Source organism: Trachypithecus francoisi, unplaced genomic scaffold (assembly GCF_009764315.1).
Source record: "Trachypithecus francoisi isolate TF-2019V2 unplaced genomic scaffold, Tfra_2.0 Contig00715, whole genome shotgun sequence".
NCBI lineage: Eukaryota > Metazoa > Chordata > Mammalia > Primates > Cercopithecidae > Trachypithecus > Trachypithecus francoisi.
The window spans coordinates 12,842-36,223 of record NW_022680843.1 but is presented as its reverse complement, the minus strand read 5'-3'; the positions used below and the strand labels follow the sequence as shown (position 1 = coordinate 36,223).

Below are 23,382 nucleotides of genomic sequence, written 5' to 3'. Positions count from 1 at the left end.
ACTGCGAGTCAAACCAAATGTTCTTTTGCTTTCGTGATACTCCTTTGTTTGTATGACTATACTGGTAAAGAATGATAAAATGTGTATAGGGTATTTTTTCTGTGTAGATATTAGGATTTTTAGGGGAACAAATTAATCATTCTTCTAATAGACATTGTGCTGTGTGTTGAGTCCTTTGTATATTGAATCACTATAATGAGGACCAATTGAAAGTCTGTTTCTATACAAGTTGTTTTATATGCTGACTTGTGTTATGTAAAATCCTTCATCCTTTAAGAAGACTAAGCAATGGGTTGGAGGAGAGGTTTAATCCCCCATTAGGTCTATTTCAAATGCCCAGAATTGAATGCAAGTGTGAATTATGTTTTTGAAGTGGGGTGTGTGTGTGTGTGTGTGTGTGTGTGAGTGTGGTGGACTCCTTTTTAGGTCATGGGAGGGAGGTAAAGCAAAGATCAGATTTGCTGATGAATATTTGTGCATATTTTAGTGGAGAAGTCATATGACTTGACTGCCCCTGCGTACTCTGATTTTGGTTTCATTAGTGTCCATAGCCACAAGCCTCAGCTGCCTCTGGGACCCACCCTGAGGGGCTGTGGTGAGGGTTATTAGAGTCGTGTCTTAGCGAATGGCACAAACGGCCTTGTGGGCCTACTTTGGCTTTGTTTGAACCTGTAGATTGTTAAACTAATTTTAGTTTAATATTTTGAGGATTATAAATTGTGGTTCTTGTCTAAGAAGAGGTTTCTGTTGTCTCTGAAGACAGGAGCCACAGTACAGATGGTCCCTGGCTCACAATGGTTACATTTGTGATTTTTTTTCAACCTTGTGATGGTGTGAACTAGTCACACTCAGTGCATTGTTCAGCCCGAGATGGGCTGCCTCTGGATGAACCCGTTGTAAGTTGAAACTATTGTGTCAAATGCACTTTCTATTTAGGATATTTTCAGCTTACGCTGGATTTATTGGAACAGTTTCATCCCATGGTAAGTCAGGGAGCATATGTGCTCATAAAAGTAGAGACGATCTCATAGATACCGTGAGATATAATGTCTCTGATGTTACAGAGATACGATGAAAACAATCAAGTGGGACTTGGAAGCCTTGGAGGGACTCACATGGGCGGCTCCTGGAATGCAAACGTGAGCGCCACTGGCTTCTGGATGTGACATCTGTGCCTTCTGCTTAGCCCAGTGTGTTATCGGCTGCTCTCGAGGGCAGAGAGGTCCAGCGTTCCTGTGTTTAGGCGTTTGAGCTGCCTTAAGAGGCTAGGTCAATTCTCATTGGTGTCTTCAGGGCTTTAGGCCTTCTGAACAAGCTGGAGGAAGGACGACTTGGTACAGCTTTGGAAATCTCAATGGACTTCAGGGCCATCCCCCTTGGCAGGAGAGAGCCCCACTGGAGGCGAGCAGGGTGCCGTGCAGGCCTGTGTGGGGCCCAGGCGTGTACGGAAGTTGTGAGAGCCACAGGACACAGATCGGTCTTTGTTCACAACTGGTGTCGATGGCCACGCAGCATTTCTGCCAGGTACATGAGTGCGGGGACTTGGGTTTTGGGGTGTGCGTCCTGGTTGCCTAGTTGCTTGGAAGACCCCTATTCAGACCCCAGCCTGAGTCACCGTGACAGGCCTCCGGCTTCACACGCCACACGGAAGCCGTGGCGTTGGTCACTGACGTCCACCAGGTGTCAGATGTGCGTGTGTATCTTCCCTGGTCTCGGGATGGGTCTTGTTTTGAGGTTACAGTAAACGTTCTTTAAGAGGGATTTTGGATTTTTTATCTTGTTTGCAAGGAGGCAGCAGGGAGTGCTTGAGCAGTGAGATTCCCTTTCCAACCAATGCAATTTCAGATCCCAGCAGGTCATGAAGGCAGGCGGAGCTGTGGGATCACCTTTCCAACCAATGAGAATTCAGATCACAGCAGGTAATTACAGCAGCGGGGCGGGTGGCAGAATCCTGAACTGTGGCTGTTTCTGGTGTCTTGCCCCGCAGACAGAGCTTGCTGGGGCCTCCGCGGTCCTCTGTGGGGTGAGTGGAGCGCATGAGCCGGGTGCTGCTGGGCCCTGGCTGGCTCCCCAGCCGGGGTTTATGCAGGACTCGTTATTAAGACAACTTGGAACCCAGAAAGCAGCACGAGGAGAACGGGATTGTGCCTTTCTGGATCGTTGGTGCTTCCCAGTCTCAGACACTGAGCAGGCTGAGGGGTCGCTCCAGGAAGACTTGCACAATGGGCCCCCTGGGTGGAGTGCGGCTGCAGCGGGTCTTGCAGGAGCTGGAAGTGGGGGTGAGTTTCTCGCCAGCGGGACCTTTCAAATGGGCCCAGCAGGATGCATCCGTGGAAATGGTGCCACCTAACGCAGGGCTGCGGCCAGCAGGACCTGAAAGGCTACAGCGGGCTGTGTTTCTGCTCTCTCTCCAGCCTCTGCACGGTTTTCCTTGGTTTTTGTCTGTTTGGAGGACGCTTCCCCCTTTCTTGCGCTTACCTGGCCTTCTGAGCTTCCTTGTTGAGTATGACAAAGCCCAGAAGGCATTTTTATCGCATAATTGTGTTATCCTGGTGGCTGGATAAATGACCTGCAAATGTGGGTGACTCCGTAGCTCTGAGGGTGTTCAATATCCAAGACAGAGGTGGGAAGGAAATGTTCAGGCAGGCGTCAGAGGATCTGTTCTCTGCTTTACACTGGGGTCCTGGTTTGCTGACAATCCTCACACTCGATCCAAAATGGGGATAATGAAGTCCCACGGATTCGGCTTCAGCTGAGAGCTGCCTCCAGCACAGTCTTGTGTGTGTAACAGTTTATATGTTTGGTGCAAAGGGTGAGCGTCAGTTGATCTTATTTGTGGTGGTGCTTATGGTGGCTTTTCCGTAAGGAATGTAGACTTTATTAGCTTTGGCAAGGGAATCCTGAGTGATAAATTAGAAGATTGTTTCAGGAAATTCTGGAACCTGCAGTGAATCTGGAATCTGTACGAAATTGAGATTTGGATTCTCACGATTTCCTAATGCTACCACGAAAACCAGTAGTTGAGACAGTCGTAGAGCTTCAGTTGTGCTGCCCGGTTCCCCATTTTAAAAGGAACATGTTGCTTTCATCTAGAATGTTCTGAGCTCTGAGTGCTGCCGGCAGAGTGACCAGCCTCTGCATCAGAGGGGAAGCCAGGGCAGTGCTCATGGTGTCGCGGCAGCTGGAGCTGCCTGGACCTCAGGACGTGTGATGCTGACCATTTTCTGTAAACTCCAAGGGTGTAGTGGTCTCCTTAGCCCTTTACAGTCTTCTGAAGCTTTTGATGTGTCTGCACTTTATAGATTTTTCAGAAGTAGATAGCCTTTTCCCCACCCTGGGCTGAGTTTCGTCAGAGGCTGGTGTGTGGAAGCACCACACCCACATTCTGACAGGGAAGACTCTGGTGCCCAACTGAGGTCAGAGTGGAAATTTGTTCTTCCTCCCTTCAGTCTGGTCCAGCTGCTCCTGCTTGGCCAGAAGAAAATCATGCTTATCCAAGTCGTAGGCAAACCCCCGAAGTCAAACATTTATTTTTTTCTTTATATGCCCATTCCAGGAGGAACTTAAGGGCTTTGAGAACTGACACCTTAGGACTGTAGTTTTCTTTAGACTGTAAAACCTTGGTGTGTGACAATACTGAACATTGCCTGATCCCTGTGATCCTGTAAAACAGTGATGGTTAAGACATTCCCCTCCCCCCAAACCGCGCCCCCACTTTTACTGCAAAAAGCCCTTCCCATGTGGCTTAGGCTGACTAGGCCTGTGTAGGTGGGTTGGACAGCACTGGGCCTAGCCAGGGAGCCAGGGACTGGTGTGGCCAAAGTGGGTAGCAATATGTTGCCAGAACAAAACTACAGTGCAACCAGCCCAGCTGGTAGGGAGAAGGAGGCCTGCCTAGCAGGACCATCCACCTCTGTCCTGGCCCCAAGCCCAGACTGCCTGCCTGTACTGGACATTGCCTGGTCCAGGAGGCCTGGGCATGTGGGTTAGGGGGTGGTCCCTGGGTTCCAGACTTTGGTGGTCCCTTGGGAACTGAGCATCCTGTGGGCAGGAGGATTGCCTGCGGTCCACTGTTTGCATGTGCCCCTGGGGGTGTGCCCCCACCCCAGCTTCTCAGCCTGCACGGGGACGTGGCCAGAGCTCCTCACCTGCTCTGTGGCTCCAGCTCTGAACAGCTCACTGGTGACTCTGACAGCTTCCTCCCCAAAACATGGGTCCTTGTCTGTGGGAATGGGGTGTCCCAGGCCCCCTGCAGGCAGGAACAGTCCCAGCTCCTCTGGTGGCTCTCCTGGGCTATCTTACCTACTGGCTTGTGAGAGCCGGTTGGCCAAACTGGTGTACTGTTTTTATCTTGGGCTCTTTCTTAGTGTGTTTTTTCTATAACTACTGCCGTGTAGATCTTCTATTTGAGTTTTAGGTAGAGAATCTTGCCCAGCCAGAGGTCGCCATCCCAGAGAGCCTCCACTTTGGCGCCCCCGGGTGGCTGCCTGTGCTCCGCTTGGTGTGAGTGTTGAGTGTGATGGATCCACGTGGCTACTTGACCCTGCATCTCCTTCCTCCTTGTTGCTGAGGCCAGTTCTGTTCTCTCTTTTTCCACCTGAACTGCATCTGAAGCCAAGATGAAGGATGAGAAGTGGCTGCTAAGAAGGACCCTCTGCAGCGAATCTGCTGTGAGGAGGCTGCGCTAGCCCAGCCTGTCATTTCCTTCTCTAAGCTCATTCCAGAGGTCGGCCAGGGGCAGCCTGTCCCTGCCTGCTCTTGTGGCCCGTAATCAAGAATGGATTTTATATTTCCAAATGGTTGAACAAATCAAAACTAACACTTCATGACACTGAGAAGTTCCACGTCCATAAGTAAAGTTTGATGGGGCTGCAGTCATGCCCATCTCTTCACAGGCCACCTGCAGAAGGCTGCTGTGGTGCAGCCATGGCAGAGTTGCGTCCTTGAGGCAAAGATAGTTGGCAAAGCTGAAAATACTGACTCCTGGCTCTTTAGGGAACAGTTTCCAGTCCCTGGTTTAAAAGTTGTGTGTCAGGACCCCAGGATCTTGGTCAGCTTGTTCTTCACTCAGGACCTGCTGTGGCCTTCGCTAGTATGTCTGCAAAGTCTGCGTGCTACGGTGCCTCTCATGGGGGCGTTGAGCTCTGTCGTGCTAGATTTCAGGGTGTCTGCCTCATGGTCACCTGTCTCACCAACAGACCCTGTGGCCAGATTCAAACTAGCAGGAAGAGTTGGTCTTTGGCAGCAGGGATACCTTCGAGCTGAGCTGCCACCCTCCCTGAGGTGGTCCCATGACACCCAATGTCTGGGTCAAGGTTGGGGCAGGGCTGGTGTCCTGAACTGCCCTGCGATGTGGATCGTAATAGCCTGGGGGGAGAAGGGGTTGCTATTACTCCCCATATCGTGGGGAGTGCCTCACCCCCTGCGATGTGGATCGTAATAGCCAATTACCGCCCCCTGCAATGTGTGTCCATTATTAGCAGTCTCTTTTGTTCAGGATATTAGGAACAATTTCACAGGTTGCGTGTACACAGCCTGCGACAGGAGAACGAATACCAATCTCTGCACCTCCGCATATTAGGAACCATATCACACAATAGGTGTATACCTTTTGGGAGATTTGGGGTCATGTCCTCCTGTGTTTCCCTGAATATTCGGAGACACATCACAGGGCGGCTGTGCACCTACTACTCTGTCGGCAGGAACATCATACTTTACCTACTGGAAATTAGGAGCAATATCACAGACTGGGTGTCAAGCCACTGTCATATTGGAAGTAATATCACGCTCTCCCCACAAGTTATGAGGAACAATATCACAGGGGGGTGTGTAGCTTCTCTGGTAGTGGGAGTAGTATCATCATCTCTTCCTTTAGATGACAGGAACAATATCACAGGGTGGGTGTACACCACGTGTGTTTTTGGAAGCAATGTCATTCTCTTCTTCTAGGTTTTAAGACTCATATCACAGACGGGGGTGTACACCCCTTGTTATATTGGATGGAATCTCATCCTCTTTCAACTTGTGTCTTTAGAACAATATCCCATGGGGGCTGTCCATCCCTTCAATATTGTACTAAGACCATCTTCTCCTTTCCTGGATATAAGAAACAATATCACAGGGGTGTGTACACCCCTTGCAATATTGGTAGTAATATCATCTCCCCTGTGGTTATTAAGGACAAAATCCCAGGGTGGCTGTATGGTTCCTACTTTATTGGGAGTAATATCATCCATTCACCCCCTGGATATCAGAAACCATATCACAGAAGTGTCCACCCCCTTCGATATTGTCAGCCATGTCATCTTCTTCCCGCCTGGATATTAGGAACGATACCCCGGAGTTGGGGGCGGTGCACACCCACTGCGATCTCGAAAGTAAAATCAGCCTCTTTTCCGCTGGATATTAGGAACTATATCACAGGTGTGTGTGCACCTTCTGGGATAGTGGGAGTACTATCAGCCTCCACCCCACTGCATATTAGGAACAACATACAGGGGGAGGGTAGTTACACTCCTGCGATATTGAGAGCAATATTCTTCTCTTTCCCCTGTACAGTAGGCACTACATCACAGAGGTCTGTACACCTTCTGCGATATTGGGATTAATGTTTCCCCCACAGAATGTCAAAACCAATATCACAGAAGGGGTACACCCCCTGCGATATGGCCAGTATATCATCGTCTCTACCTTTGGATACGAGGAACAACATCACAGAGGGTGTACATTCCCCTGCAATATTTGGCATAATGTTATCCTCTCTTCCCCTGGATATTAGAAACAATATCCCTGGTGGAGGGAGGTGGAGTACATTAAGAACAACATGACTGGGTGAGTGTACTCCCCCTCCGATATTGGGAATAGTATCCTCTCTTCCCTAGCATATTAAGAACAATATCACAGGAGGGATGTACAGCCACAGTCCCTGCGTTATTGGGAGTAATAGCGTCTTCTCCCACTCTTGATATAAGGAACAATATCCCAGGGTTTGTGTACATCCCTTGCGATATTGGGCATATAGTCATCGTCTCCCAACGTGGATATTGGGCGTAGTGTCCCAGGGGGTGTACACCTTCTTTGATATTGGGAATAATACCATCCTTTCCCCTCAGGATTGCAGGCAAAATAGTGAAGGGATTTTACAACTCGTGCGATATGGGCAGTAATATCATCCTCTCCCCACCTGGATGTTAGGAACTACATCACGGGTGGCTGTACACTTCTTGCCATATTGGGAGTCTTATCATCCTCTCCCATCGTGGATATTAAGAACAATATTACAAAGGAGGTGTACACGGCTGAGATACTGAGAAAATATTATCCTCTCCCTTTCGAGACATTAGGAACAATATCGCAGGAGGTGTGTACAACGCCTGCGATATGGGAGTCATATCATCCTCTCCCCCTGAATATAAGAAACATGATCACATGGAGGATGTGCCCTCCCCCCCGTGATATTGGGAGTCATATGTTATTCGGAACAATAGCACAGTGGGCGTATAAAACCCCTGCCATATTGCCACTAGTATCATCCTCTCCCTCCCAGGATATGAGGACCAATATCACAAGGGGGTGTACACCCCTGCGATATTGGGGGTAATATCCTCCTCTCCCTGGCTGGCTATTAGTAATATCTTCCTCTCCCTGGCTGGATGTTAGGGAAAATATCACAGTGGAGGTCCACGCCCCTTGCGATACTGAGAGTAATATCATCCTCTCGCACCCTGGATAGAAGGAACAAGATGATCGAAGGGATGTACACACACTGCGGTAGTTTCAATAATGTCATCCTCTAACCCTGGCTATTAGGAATAACATCACAGAGGAGTGTACACTTTCTGCGACATTGGGAGTAATATCATCTTCTCCCCGCCGGATATCAGGAACAAGTATATTAATTAATATTAATAAATATAATAAAAATTACTAGTAATCACCGATATTAATGACAAGACACTAAATATACACACTGGTTAAAAAAATAACGATTAGTATTAATACTATTAATAATAAAATGATATCAACAATTAATGTTAAATCAATACTGAGTGATGCTGGCAATAACATAAGAATTAATATTGATAAATGACATTAATATTAAATTAATTTTTGGCATCCATCATCTATATGAAATGTTCATAATAATGGTAAAATATTGATAGTATTGATAATTATTAGAATCGATTCTTGATGTTTAATAATTAATTATATCATTGTTCCCTGAGCAATGCACTGAAGGTGTACACCCCTCTGTGAAAGAGGTCATTATTTCCAGAGGGTGAGATGATAATACCCATAATATCCTAGACAGGCTCAGTCCACCATGACTCCCAATAGCCAAGGGAGGGAGAGGGGGTGGCTATTGGTCCCCACCTCGTGGGGGGTGCCTCACCCCCCTGACAATATCACTGATGGGTGTACTCCACGTGCAGTACAATGAATAATATTACCTTCTCTGCCTTTAGGTCTTGACAAAAATATCACATGGCGGAGGACACCCCAGCACTGTTAGAAGTATGATCTTTCTCGCTCCTTCTGAATAATAGGAAAAGCATCTCGGGCGATTTGGACAACCCCTTTAATATTGAAAGTAGTATCATCCTCTCCCAACGTGAATATTAGTAACCATATCAGAGGGGGCATGCTGACTTCCTCGATATTGGTTGCGAAATCATTCTCTCCTCCCTGGGTATAAGAAACAATGTGACAATCGGGATAGACACCCCCTGCGACTTTAGGAGTAATGTCTCTGCCTGGGTATTAGGACCACGATGGACACACAGCGTGTTTACGATTTTGTGAGTAATACCATCTCCCCCTCTAGACATTACGAACAGTATCAAAGACGAGTGTACGCCCTCTGCAATATAGGGCTGAATATCATCCTCCCCGCCTGGATATTAGGAAGAATATCAAAGGAGTATTTATAACCCTTCGATATTCTGAGTAAAATCATCCTCTTCCAGGTGGAAATTAGGAACAGCGTGTACACCCCCTGCGATATTAAAAGGAATATCATCCTCTTCCCTCCTGGATCATGGGAACAACATCGCTGAGGGTTGTACACTTTCTGCGATATTGGGAGTAACATCATCTTCTGTGCCTTGGAATATTAAGGACAATATCACGGGGGGACATGTACATCTTCTGCAATATTGGGAATAATATTATCCTCTTTCCCCCTGCATACTAGGAAAGATATCACAGAGTGATTGCTCACCTCCTGCGATATGGGGATTAATACCATCTTCTCCCCTTCCGGATATCAGGAAGAGTATCACACGGGGTTGTACAGTGTCTGCGATACTGGGAGTAATATCAATCTCTCGGCCTTGAGATATTAAGAAGAATATCACATGGTGGATGTTCACCCCCTGCCATATTGGGAGTAATATCAGCCTCTCCCCTCCATGGATATTAGGAACAATATCCCTGACTGGGTGTATGCCTCCTGCTCTATGGGGGAGTCATATCATCCTCTCCCTTCCAGGATATTAATAACAATATCACAGGGCGGGTGAACACAGCCTGCTATACTGGAATTATTATCATCCTCTCCCCCTCCGGATACTAAGAACAATATCACAGAAGATCTGTACCCTCCCTGCGATACTGGGAGTAATATCATACGCTTCTTCCGTGAATATTAGGATCAATATCACCAGGTGGCTGACCATTCGTTGCTATGTTGGGAGTCACGTCATATTCCATCCCACTAGATATTAGGATCAGTGTCACAGCCTGATTGTACACCTACTATGATATTTAATACCATGCTCTCCCTTCCTGGATATTAGGAATGACATCACAGGTAGGTGTACACCCTCTGCGGTATTAGGAGTAATAATATGATTATTAAACATCAATGATCGATTTTAATAATTATCAATGACACAATAGGATACCATTATTATGGAACTATTTTACATATATGATTATGCACGCTTAAAATTAATTATTAATATTAATGTCATTTAACAATATTATCAGTTTTAATCATTATTTTATTACCAACATCTCTTAGTTTTGATTTAAGCAACATTAATTGCTCATATTTTATTAACAGTGATATTACTATTATTAATATGATTAACATTTTAAACCAGTATTTTTATTATCTTTATTGTGATTATTAATATCGATGATTATTTTTATTATATTTATTAATATTAATAGATTTGTTCCTGATATCTGGCGGGGAGAGGATATTACTCCAACATCGAAGAAAGTGTACACCCCTCTATGATGTTATTCCTAATAGCCAGGGGGTAGAGGATAACATTATTGAACCTGTCGCAGTGGGTGTACATCCCCTCAGTCGTCTTGTTTCTTATATCCGAGTGGGAGAGGATGATATGACTCCCAATGTCGCAGGGAGTGTAGACCTCCCCTGTGGTACGTCCCTAACATCCAAAGGTGGAGTGGATGATATTTCTTCCGATTTCGCAGTGGGTGTACATCCCCTCTGTGATATGATTGCTACTATCCAGGGGGCGAGAGGATGATATCAGTCTCAATATTGCAGGAGGTGTACATTCCCTAGTGATATTGTTCCTAATATCCAGGAACAGAGAGGATATCGCCCCCATAGAGCAGGGGTGTACACCCTTCTGTGACATTGTTCCTAATAGCCAGAGGGAGAGAGGAAGATATTACTCCCAATATTGCAGGGGGTGTATAACTCCTTGTGATATTGTTCCCTATGTCCTGGGAGGGAGACGATGATACCAGTGGCAATATCGCAGGGGGTGTACACACCCACTGTGATATTGTTCTGAATATCCAGAGGGAGAGAAATGATATGACTCCCAATATCACAGGGAGTGTACATCCTCCTGTGATATTGTTTCTTATATTCAGGGGGAGAGGATGATATGACTCCCAATATCAGGGTTGTACACACCTCCTGCGATATTGTTCCTGAGATCCCGAAGGAGAGAGCATAATATTCTTCAATATTGTAGGGGGTGTACCCCTACTTTGTAATATTGTTCTTAATATCCACGATGGGAGATGATATGACTCCCAATATCGCAAGAAGTGTACAGCCATCTGTGATATAGTTCCTAACATCTAGGTGGGGAGAGGATGATATTACTGCCCATATCGCACGAGTTGTAAAACCCCTTCGATATTTTGCCTACAATCCTGATTGGAGAGGATGATATTGCTCCCAATATTGAAGAAGGCGTACACCCCCTGTGACTCTATGCCCAATATCCACGTTGAGAGATGATGATATTATGCCCAATATCGGTGGGATGTACAGACACACTGGGATATTGTTCCTTATATCGAGAGGGGGAGAAGATGCTATTGCTCCCAATAACGCAGGGACTGTGGCTGTACACCCCTCCTGTGATACTGTTCTTAATATCCTAGAAAAGAGAGGATGATACTACACCCAATATCGCAGGGGGTGTACACCCACCCAGTGATACTGTTCTTAATGTACTCCACTTCCCACCACCAGGGATATCGCTCCTAATATCCAGGGGAAGAAAGGATAACATTATGCCCAATATTGCAGGGCAGTGTTCACAACCTCTGTGATATTGTTCCTAGTATCCAAAGGTAGAGACGATGATATTACTGGCCATATCGCAGGGGGTGTACACCCTTCTGTGATACTGGTTTGACATTCAGTGGGGGAGAGAATAACATGAATCCCAATATAGCTGAAGGTGTACAGACCCCTGTGATATAGTTCCTACGTACAGGGGAAAGAGAAGAATATTGTTTTCAATATCACAGGAGTTGTAACCACCCTGCCCCCTGTATATTGTTCCTAATATGCAGCGGGGTGGAGGCTGATAGTACTCCCACTATCCCAGAAGGTGCACACACACCTTGGTAGTGATATTACTACCAACATTGCAAGGGGTGTACACCCCTCCTGTGATATTGTTTCTTATATCCAGGAAAGGAGAAGATGGTATTACTACCAATACTGAAGAGATATACAACCCCCATGGGATATTGTTCTAAAGATACAGGTTGAAAAGGATGAGACTCCATCCAATATAACAAGGGGTGTACACCCTGCCTGTGATATGAATCATAAAACCTAGAAGAAGAGAGAATGACATTACTTCCAAAAACACGGGGGGTGTACACCCACACTGTGATATTGTTCCTGTCATCTAAAGGAAGAGATGATACTACTCCCAGTACCGGAGAAGGTACACATCCCCCTGTGATATTGTTCCTCATAACTTGTGTGGGAGAGCGTGATATTACTTCCAACATGACAGTGGCTTGACACCCAGTCTGTGATTGGTTCTGCACACCAACTCTGTGCCCCTTGTTTCCCATGCGTTCTCTCCACAGTTTTGGAACTTCGGGGGAGGCTTTGTCTTTGGTTACAGATGAAGAGAGGAAGGGTCTTAGAGGTTAAGCAAGTTTGTTACTGGAAAGGGGTTCCGATCCAGACCCTAAGAGAGGTTTCTTGGATCTCACAGAAGAAAGAATTCGGGGCGAGTCCATAAAGTGAAAGCAAGTTTATTAGGAAAGAAAAGGAATAAAGGAATGGCTACTCTGGCTGGGCGCAGTGGCTCAGTCCTGTAATCCTATAACTTTTGGATGCCGAGGCAGGTGGATCACCTGAGGTGAGAAGTTCGAGACCAGCCTGGTCCAACATGGCAAAACCCTGTCTCCACTAAAATACAAAAAGTTAACTTGGCGTGGTGGCAGGTGCCTGTAATCCCAGCTACTAGGAAGGCTGAGGCAGGAGAATCGCTTGAACCCAGGAGATGGAGATTGTAGTGAGCCAAGATCATGCCACTGCATTCCAGTTCGGCCAACAGAGTGAGACTCCATCTCAAAAAAAATAAGAAAGAAAAAACAGAATGGCTGCTCCATAGGCAGAGTGGCCCAAAGGCTGCTGGTTGCCCATTTTCATGGTGTTTCTTGATCATACGCTAAACAAGGGTTGGACTATTCATGAGTGTTCCAGGAAAGGGGTGGGCAATTCCCAGAACTGAGAGTTTCTGCCTCCCTTCTGAGACCATGTAGGGAACCTCCAGATGTTGCCATGGCATCTGTAAACTGTCTTGGCGCTGGTGGGAGTGTCTTGTAGCAGCTAATGCATTATAATTAGCACATAATGAGCCATGAGGACAATCACAGGTCACTCTCGTGGGCCATCTTGGGTTTGGTGGGCTTTGACCAGCTTCTTTACTGCAACCTGCTTTATCAGCAAGGTCTTTATGAGCTATATCTTGTGCCAACCTCCTATCTCATCCTGTGACTAAGAATGCCTAGCCTCCTGGGAATGCAGCCCAGCAGGTCTCAGCCTCCCTTACCCAGCCCCCATTCAAGATGGAGTCGCTCTGGCTCACGTGCCTCTGACAAGTTGGCCTGGGTTGAGTGTTCCCTAGTGTGTGTGGTTGGAGCTGTTCCTAGGAGTAAGAGGTATTGTCAGTAGGAAACAGGCCTTTGTTAGCGCTGGGGCTGGCACTCTGCCCCAGTATGTCGGCCTCATTTTAGTGGTGACAAAACTGGGGCTCAGAGACATCAACTCCTCACCCCGAACACCCAGGCTGTGCGTGGTGGGCTGGGGTTTGAATGTGGGGCTTGAAGACCCATCATCTCCTCTGGTCCCCCAGTCTCTGCTGCCCAAGAGGAACAGGATCCCAGGATCCAGTCCCCTCGTGGCACCAGCCAGGGTGGGTGGAGATGGGGAGGCACAGTTCCAAAGCCCCCCGGACTCTGAGGCAGGTCGGGGGCCGAGAGCAACCTGGACCTGCAGACCCCACCCCGAGAAGAGTGGCTGCATGCCCGGCCCAGCGGGCAGGAGATCTGTGTCCTCAGTAAACGTGACGGCGCTTCCCGCTCCTCCAGCCAGGCCGTGCTGTCTTCACGTTTCCAAGCATGCGGGCTCCTCTCCAATTCCCAAGCCCAACCCACGGGGACAGCGATCTGGGGTCCACGTGAGGTTTGTCAGCAGCTCTGACCCGCTGCTTCCCGCCAGCCCCGCGGCCGGTTCTGGAAAGCTCTCTGCTGCCCCCTGGTGGGGAAGGTCGGGGCAGAGCTCTGGCTGCAAGCATGGGGTCCCAGAACCTCCTGGCTCTGTCACCTCTGCTGGGTGGAAAACCAACCCAGGACTGAAGCAGCAGATGGGTGCCTGATTCCTTATTATCAGAGCTCCACCCACTGGCAAGTCTCTCTCTGGGTCTCAGTTTCCCCTTCCATTAAATGAGGGGCTTGGGGGATACCAAGGAGGGGTAACAGCTTAGTGAGGATGGCAGGTTTCTTCTGGGGAGATGAACACGTTTTGAAACTACATGGCGTGAGTGGTTGCACAGTACTGTGAATGCACAAATGCCACATTATTCACGTTGAAATAGTTAATTGCATGCGATGTGAATGTCACCTCATTTAAAGCGTTGAAAAGAGGGGCCTGGGAGAGTGCAGTGTATGTGAGAATCACGTGGGACACCCACAGTCTCTGAACTTCAGTTTCCTTGCCGTAAACTGGCAAAGAGACCGTGTGAGCTGTGTTCCCTGGGGCCAAGAGATTTCAAGAAGAAAAACCTGGGATTCCAGGGACAGGGATGAGAGCCGGGGGCTGGAAGGGGAGGGGGCCTGTGGGGACGGAATAGGGGGCAGCCCAGATAAGGCTTTCAATACTGGGTAGCAGCGTGTACACAGGCGGAGATCCCTGCATCTCACTTCCCTCAGGGCTGACCGCTGGCCAGAGGTGGGACTGGCCAGGCTCGGCCCAGCCAAGTCTGGGAGCAGAGGACACTGAGTGAGGGATCCCGGGTGTCACCCTCACTGGCCTGTGGCTCTCCTGACACCACAAGAGAGGTCCAGGAGCTGACCTTGGATCCTAATGGGGGACACCTTCCTGGCAGCAAGCTGGCAGGGTGGTGTGGTGGTCAGTGTACTGGGCTCTGTGTCTCCGCCCCTACCTGCTGTGTGACGGTGGGCGAGACACCTAACTCTCTGTGCCTCTGTTTCTTCAATGGTGAACAGGGGCACTAGCAGCCCCCACATGCGGGCACAGTGGCCTGAAGGAAAGGCAAGGGTGGCACGAGACCTACAGCAAAAGCTCTGAGCAGGGAGAGCAGGGAGCTGCCCAGGGAGTTCTACACCATCTCCCCTCTGGCCACCAAGGAAACCGAGGCTCATGGTGACCTGCCCAGGTCTGTTGGACTCAGGGTCCTTCTCATCCCCAAGATCAGAGGGCTGCCACCAGGGAAGGAGCTGGCCCCTAGACACCACCCAGGAAGCACACAGGGAAGGATGCCCTGGGGACTTCAGTATGTTATTGCAAAAAAAATTTATTGCTATTTGAACCCTGCTTTCATGCCTCCATTTCCCAGAAAATGAGCCACGGGAGACACCAGGAGAGGCAGGAGACCATCCTACTTGCACAAAACCCACTCCTCGGATGCTGTCCTCAGTGAGGGTGGCTGTGGCCAACCAGGGGGCCCACCGCAGAGTGGCAGAGGAGGCAGGTTGACCCTGCAGACATTGAGCACTGTGGCGAAGGTTTGGCCTTCTGGTAGAAGAAGAGCGACTTCTTGCGGTCCAGGAGAAAGTTGTGGGAGATGGTGGCCGGCCTCGTGTAGGTCTTCAGCTGTGCCTTCTTGTTGCCCAGGTCCATGGCGGCCGCCAGTACCAGCTGGTAGTACCCGGTTGCATCAAACCGTTCCTGAAGGGGACAGGCCATGCTCAGCAAAAGGGGGACTAGAGCCTGTCTTCCCAGAGGCCGTTCCACATGTCCAGCCAATGCTGGCTCACCCCATGAGCCCCGAAGCCTGTGACAAGGCTGTGGTCTCAGCTGCAGGAGTTGGGGACAACCCTGAAACCTCTGGAAGTCTCCTGACTATCCCTATGCTCCACTCACCCCAAGCCCCAGTCCCACCCTCTCTGCAGGCAGTGGCTGCTTTCCCGTGGGCTGAGGTCAGGGCAGATCCTGCCTGCTCTGAGAGTTCCATGCAGGACCCGTGGCTCCAAGACCAGCAGGGGCACAGCGTTGAGTGACCCAGGCTCCCCTCTGGCCCCTGTCCATGCTGACCATTTCCAGCCCTCCACGGGCCAGGCCAGGTACAAAACCATCTCACAGGTGTCCCCCGGCAATGTTTCCTGAAATATTGACGAGAGTGACTCCCCAGACATCCACTCCCATTTTCAATGCATCTTTGGCTCAAACTCACCATCCCTGGGTTGGGATCCTGCCTCCCAGACCTCCACTTGACCCTCCCATCTCCCCCCGGCTTCTCCCCAGGCGCCTCCTCCACATGGGGGACACCCAAGGGACCTCGCTAAGACCCAGGCCTGGCCTGTCCCTCTTTACCGTCTCAAGATGGCTCCCAGGGCCAAGGACAAAGTCCAAGATGCAGCAGTCCATTCCCTCACTGCCCCGCCCACACATGGAGCAGGGCGTGAGAAGACCCTGAGTCACCGCCGCTGCACATCCAATGCCCCCGGCCCAGCGAAACACTGGACTCTGTGCTGGGTACATGGTTGAGCCTAACATCCTTGCTCCCAGTCTGAGGGACCTGGGACTGAACACTGACCACAAAGGTGGCCCGGGGTGTGGCAGAGGGAAGCCCAGGAGCCTGTGGGGGGCCCAGGAGGCCCCTGACTCAGCCGGGGGTGGGAGGCAAGTGCTTCCTGAAGGGGTGGGGGCATCCTAACTAAACAGGAAGGAGCCAGCCAAAGCATGTCTCTGCATGTGCGTGTTTGTGTGCGTATGTGTGTGGCTGTGTGCACGTGTGCCTGTGCGTGTGTATGTGTGCCTGTGTATGTGGTTGTGTGTGCACCTGTGCCTGTGTGTGTGCGCGCCTGTATGTGCCTGTGTCTGTGCATTTGCGTGTGTACTTCCATGTGCCTGTAGTGTGTGCAGCAGCTAGTGAGTGGCAGGCTGAGCCAGGACACACCGAATCCACCCTATTCCAGGGCTCACTCTCACGTGTAGACTAAAGGGGACCCCATTTTAGAGGCAATCAGCAAGGATGCCCATTTACCCCTGCCTCTCCGCCAGCCTTCCAGGCCCCATCCAGCCCAGCTTTCTCTCCCACTCTTCTGGGCCCCGGGTCCAGAGCCTCCTATACAAAGAGGAGGGTGTGGCCTTGGAAAGACAGCCGCCCTTGGGGAATTCCGAGGGGGCTCCCTGTGGGAAGCTGGCCTGGGCTGACAGCACCGTCACGATGAGGCCCAGAGGGCTGTGCACGAGAAGGAGGTGAAGGAGGCTTCTGCCCCTCGACCCCAACCATGGACTTTGGCCTCTCAGGTACTATTTGGCCCTTTCCTTCCTCCTGGGCAGGCGGAGTGGGCGGGCAGACTTGACCAAGAGAGATAAAGGGCCACTTCTGGGAGGCCCATTCCCTGGGTCCCAGGCGAGCCCCCGAGTAGTGGGCAACGTCCCTCTGGGCCTGACACCTGGCACCTCCCTGTCTGGCTGGGACTTGGGAGGCCACAGGGACCGCTTCTGACCACCAGGTGTCGCCAGCACTGGTGGGGGCTTCCCGGGAAGCCCCAGGCCTGTGGTGAGGGATACGGGGCGGGGTCTTAGGGCTGCCCCAGCTCCTCATGTTGTTCTAAGGCCAAGATCTCCGTCCCTGGACTGGAGCGCCCTGGCCCCTCAGCCCATAAGGAGTACTGACGCGGTGCCAGTGCGATGCTGAGGAGGGGCGGGTGCCTGCTGGGCAGAGGTGGAGACACCCCAGGTCTGAGTCTACCAGTCCCAGCTCTCACCCCTGCAGGCCTGGGGGCAGAGAGAGCACAGCACCTCCCCTGGAGACAGACCCGACCCAGCAAGGTCTCAACCTGGCTGGCTGGGGCCCCGCCCCACTGCACCTGCCGTGAGCTGGGGTTCCCCTGTCTGTGAAGCGGATGGTAAGACATGGGTCCCACCCCACCCTTCCTGGGTGATGTGAAGATTCAAGGTGTCTCGGGACTCCAGGAAGGAGTTGCTCAGTGCAGGCTGGCACCCTGGGCAGGCTTCCTAGAGGAGGCACTGGGATTTGGGTTGGATCTTGCAATGTGGATTCAATGTGAGGATGATGCCGTCCTCCAAAATGTCCTCCTCCCGACCTTGTTTTCTTTCTTAAATGCAACTTGACACTTGACTGTCGAGACTCAGTTTGGTGTCACCTCCTCCAGGAGGGCCCCCCTGACTACAATCCCCCTTCTTTACCCAGAGGCCACCATTGCCCGCTCATGTGTCAGCCTCCCAGGCTGAGACTGAGTTCTTGAGGGTGGGGCCTGGCCAGCTTGGGAGCTGGGTTGTATCTGTGAACCTTGCTGGTTTCTCCAGCCGTGTGCAGAGCTCCAGGGAGGCCACTGGGCCATTCCTAAGGAAGGCTGGAACCCAGGCCTCTGGGGTCTGTGGAGATCCCACTCCAAGGGGGCTGGAAACACCCTGAGCCCTGCCCCTCCCACCGACCTTCAGGTCATAGAAGATGTCACCGAGCACCAGGTACACCTTCACGTAGTAGAGGGTCGCCTTGTCAAACTCCAGCGGCGAGTTGCAGAGCTACGGGCCTTGGTAGAAGTGCTCCGCCAGCTTACATGGCCCAGCAAGTGGTGCAGGGTGCCAGCCAGTGGTAAGCCACGTGCTCGTTCAGCCGGTCCCCTGGGGTGCAGGCCAAAGGGGCAGGTGTGAGGACGTGGCTCCCTGGGGCAGTCAGGGCACAGGCCCCTCAGGAGCAGGTATGCAGAGCCCCGGCAGCACCTGGCTTGCCTCCAGGCACCTGTGGTCACCTGGGCAGCTCTGGCCGTCCCTTCTGGGTTCTCAGACTTACTTTCCCATCTGCAACGCAGAACAATAAGGCTTGCCCCTGTCTACTGTGAGGCTTTGGCAAAGTCGGATTTGGAAGGCCCAGCTCTGCCAACATAGCCACCTGCCTTTGTTCACTGGTTTTTAACCAGGGGAGCCCACAACCCATGCAGTCCAGGTGCTCCCGGGAACCCCGGCTTCATGCAGCCCACAGACGTGACATCCGACTCCTGGGTGTGTCATGATCAGAGCCCCTTACCTTGGGGAGTCACCGCATGCCTGAGCTCCAGGTCCCCCCACAGATGCACAAACCCACCTAGGCTGTCTCTGATGTCCTCCCCTTTGCAGGGCGAGTGCTGTGGAGCCTGCATTCAATGCATTCCCACACAGCTGCACGCCTGTGTACTGTGCCCCAAGGCACAAGGCGTTGGGACATGCGGCCAGCCCAGGGTTTCCTGTCTCTGGAGGAGGACAGACGATCCTGGCACAGCACAGGGGATGCCCAGCCTTAAGGGGGGCTGCTGGAAGGGGAACTGGGATTTCATCAGCCAGAGAGCTGTGTGGTGATGAGGGTGGAAAGGGCACAAGACAAAGGGAATGTGCCACTCAGCCTGGCACGGGACCGAGATGCCTGGCATGTCTGGAAGGCAGAGGGCACACTGGGTGGCCCTTGTGGTCAGCAGCGGGAAGAGACAGAGGAAGCAGAGCTCAGCACTGCGTGAGAGACCTCAGGCTCTGCCGCACGGCGGACGGGGAAGCCAGCTGGGCAGATCTGCCTGCCTGGACAGGAGACCAGGAAAATCCAGCAGTGTTTCAGCTACTGCCCTACAGACCTGGAGGCTGGGCTCTGCCAAAGTGTGGATCCTGGCAGGACGGGGGCTCAGGGGACTTACCCAGAGTGATGCTGAGTGCTAGGGCCATGTGGGCAACCTCCAAGCCCTCCTGGGGCTCCTCCAGCGTGGCCAGCAGTGCCACCAGCTTGTTGCACAGTTGCAGCTGCGGCTCCGCCTTGTGGTTGCCCATAGTCACTGCCAGGGGCAGGGTCGGGTCCTACCACACAGGTAGGTGGGGTCAGGCTTCCCGCAGCACCCACCTTGCCCAGCGCCTTCCTCAGAGCTCAAACATGTGCTTGGAGCATCCTACGCCCCAGTTACCCCTGCACCTCCTGCACGTCTGCAGAGCTCTGTGCTCTTGGGATAACGCACGGTTCAGACACCCAAGTTGGGAGTTGAAGAGTCACCTGAGGCCCATCTAGCTACACCCGGCAGCCTCAGACCAGCCTCTCCCACCTGGGCACTGGGGGTCTGACTAGGGGGAGCAGCACTCCTCTCTGCTCTAAAAACACATTTATCTGTGCCCAGGGCTTAGCCACATCGTGAGCTCAGAGGAAGGGAGAAGCCGTCCCCGTTTCGGGGTGTGGGCAGACTTGGGCCCTGGCCCTGGGCCTCCCACTGACATGCTGTGTGTCCTTTGACATGTCCCTGTGCTTCTCTGAGCCTCAGCTTCCTCATCTGGAAGATGGGAACAGGACTTCCCACTCATGGTTGCTGAGATCATCAGGTGCAAGGGTAGAGCCACTGTCATGTCCAGACCCGAGCGTTTGTCCGGGCAGGGGCACAGTCAATATCATTCCCGGTGAGACCACTAGGCAAAGATAGGGCCATTGCCACATCCAGGCCCCAAGCGTTTGTCCGGGCAGGGGCACAGTCAATATCATTCCGGTGAGACCACTGGGAAACTAAGCATGTGCAGGGTGGCCTGCCTCCAGGTGGGAGGCCTCTGCCCTCCAGGTGACCCCCTGAGGCCCACATACATCAGCCCACAGGCCAGCTCACCGGTAGAAGGACACGGCTTTCTCCACTCCCAGGCCTCGTTGAAGATGTCTCCAGCTGCCTCAAACGGCTCCAGCCCAGGTTGGAGTCGCCTGTGTACAGGACCACATTCTGTGCCACCTGAAAGGAGCAGAAGTTCCCTCAAGACCCACACTGCAAGGTGGCCATACCCATCTTCGCCAGCCTCCTTCTCTCACACACTGCAGGTACACCTGAGCATTTTTCAGACCTGTGCATTAGGGCTGCCCCACCACTGGCATGAGGACAATGAAATGATGCACTTGAGTGCCAGGAGGTGACTGAGCAGCTGCAGCCCAGGAGCCCGACACCTGTGAATCCTACCACCAGGATAGCCCTAGCCCACCCCCTCCCCCACACTCAGTCTCCGTGGCCCCCAGATTGCTGGGAGCCCATCACCTGGTTCCTTTCTGCGTTGCCACATCCCTGCCGCAGCTCAGGGCGCACATCAACAGTGTTGTGGGTGGGCCTGGTCCCTCTTGGCCATGAGCTCTTGATCCTTCTCCTCAGCTCAAGGAGGTATACAGCAGGTGCTCAATAATGAAAGCTTCACCAGGGTCGTGGGCTTCACAGTTTGTTCCAGATCACACTGTGTTGGGAAAGCCTCTGAAAACAGCCGCTATGACAGATTCATTTTGTAAGGAGATGGCCACGTGTCGCTTGGAGCACGTTCTTCTGTGGTTAACTGAGTGGTCCCATTCTTTGAGCATGAGCTGTATACCAGCAGGTGCTAGGCACTGTGAGGGGCCACACCTCTGCCCTCAGGGAGAAGATGCTGGCCACTGGGGGAGGATGTGAGGGAGCCAGTTGGAGGGAGGGAAAGGCATACACGGTGCTCAGCAGTGGCTTAGGAATGAGTGGATGGATGGATGAATGGATGAGCGGATGTGTAGACACGTGGATGGATGGGTGTGTGGATAGATGAAGCTTGAATGGATGGACGGATGGGGGGATGGGTGGTGGAATGTTGTGTGTATGTATGTATGGGTGGGTAGAGAGTATGGATGTGGAGGGTAGATGATGTATGTACATATAGATGGATAGACCAATGGATGGATAAACAGACAGATGAATGGAGGGATGGATTAATAGGTAGATTGGTGGGTGGATGGATGAATGATAGATGGATCGATGGACAGATGGAAGAATGAACAGGAGGTGAGTGGATGGATAATGGAAAGATGGATGATGATGGATGGATGGATAATAAATGGATGGATGAACGATGGATGGAAGGAGGAAAGGTGAATGGATGGATAAATGGATGCATGGATGATGGATGGAAGGAGGAACAGGTGAATGGATGGATGATGGATAGATGAATGGATAAATGGATGGAGGATGGATGATAAAAGGATGTATGAATGATGCATGGATGGATAAGTGGGTGGATGGAGAGATGGACGGATGGATGGATGGAAGGATGAACACGAGGTGAGTAGATCGATGATGGATGGATATATGGATAAATGGGTGGATGGATGAACGATGGAAGGATGAACAGGTGAATGGATGGTTGGTGGAAAGATGGATGGATTAACAGGCAAATGGATGGATAGACAGGTGAATGGATGGATGATGATGGATGGATGAATGGAAGGATGGATGGATGGATAAATGGATAAATGGATGGGTGATGGATAGATGGAAGGATGAACGGATGAATGGATGATGGAAGGATGGATGGATGGATAAACGGATGGATAAATGATGGATGGATGGATGATGGGAGGATGGATGGATGATGGATGGATATATGGATGAATGAATAAATGGATGATGATGGATGGAAGGATGAACAGGGATGGATGGTGGCTGAAGGATGGATGATATAAAAGAATGATGAATGAGGATGAGGATGATGGATGAATGGAAGGATGAATAGGTGGATGGATGATGGATGGATGATGGATGCATGGAAGAATGAACAGGTGAATGGATGGATGATGAAAGGATGGATAGAAGAATGGATGGAGGGATGGATGAACAGGTGAATGGATGAACAGGTGAATGGATGGATGATAAAAGGATGATGAATGAATGGATGGGTGGATGGACAGGTGAATGGATGGATCATGGATGGATGGAAGATGGATGGATAGAAGGATGAACAGCTGAATGGCTGGATAATGGAAAGATGGATGGATGGATGGACAACAGGGTGAATGAAGGTGACCAGATGAATGACGGATGGATGGATAGAAGGATGAACAGTTGGATGGATGGATGACAACAGGTGATGGATGGACGAAAAGTGAATGGATGGATGATAAAAGGATGGATGGATGATGGATGGATGGATGATGGATGGGTGGGTGGAAAGACGAACAGGTGAATGGATGGATGGATGATGGATGGATGGAGGGATGGATGGATGGAAGGACCCACAGATGTATGGGAGATGATGAAGAATGGATGGATGGATGAATAGATAATGATGGATGGAAGGATGAACAGGTAACAGATAGATGATGGAAGATGAATGGATGATAGATGGGTGGAATGGATGGATGGATGGATGATGGATAGGTGGGTGGAAGGATGAACGGATGGATGGATGGACAGAGAGTGAACAGCACAGGGGCCCTCCTGCATCCCTTGCCACTCACCTGGATGTACAGGTCCACCAGCTCGCTCTGCCGCAGGATGTAGTAGATCTTCCCTGCTTGCAGCCAGGCATGCGCCTCCTTTCTTCTGGAGGTCAATGAAAATCCCCAGACTTTGTTTGGTGTAGTCCAGAGTGGATCTGTAGGTCCTGGAATCAGACACAGGTGTCAGAACAAGGGCTCTCATCCTCCT

At 51.0% G+C, this 23,382-nt stretch overlaps 1 pseudogene; it reads right to left on the bottom strand.

Annotated features, from left to right (window-relative positions):
- Nucleotides 1–2,176: 2,176 nt before the first annotated feature.
- The window catches only part of LOC117088032, a 29,813-nt pseudogene continuing 8,607 nt past the window's right edge, over nt 2,177–23,382 (bottom strand).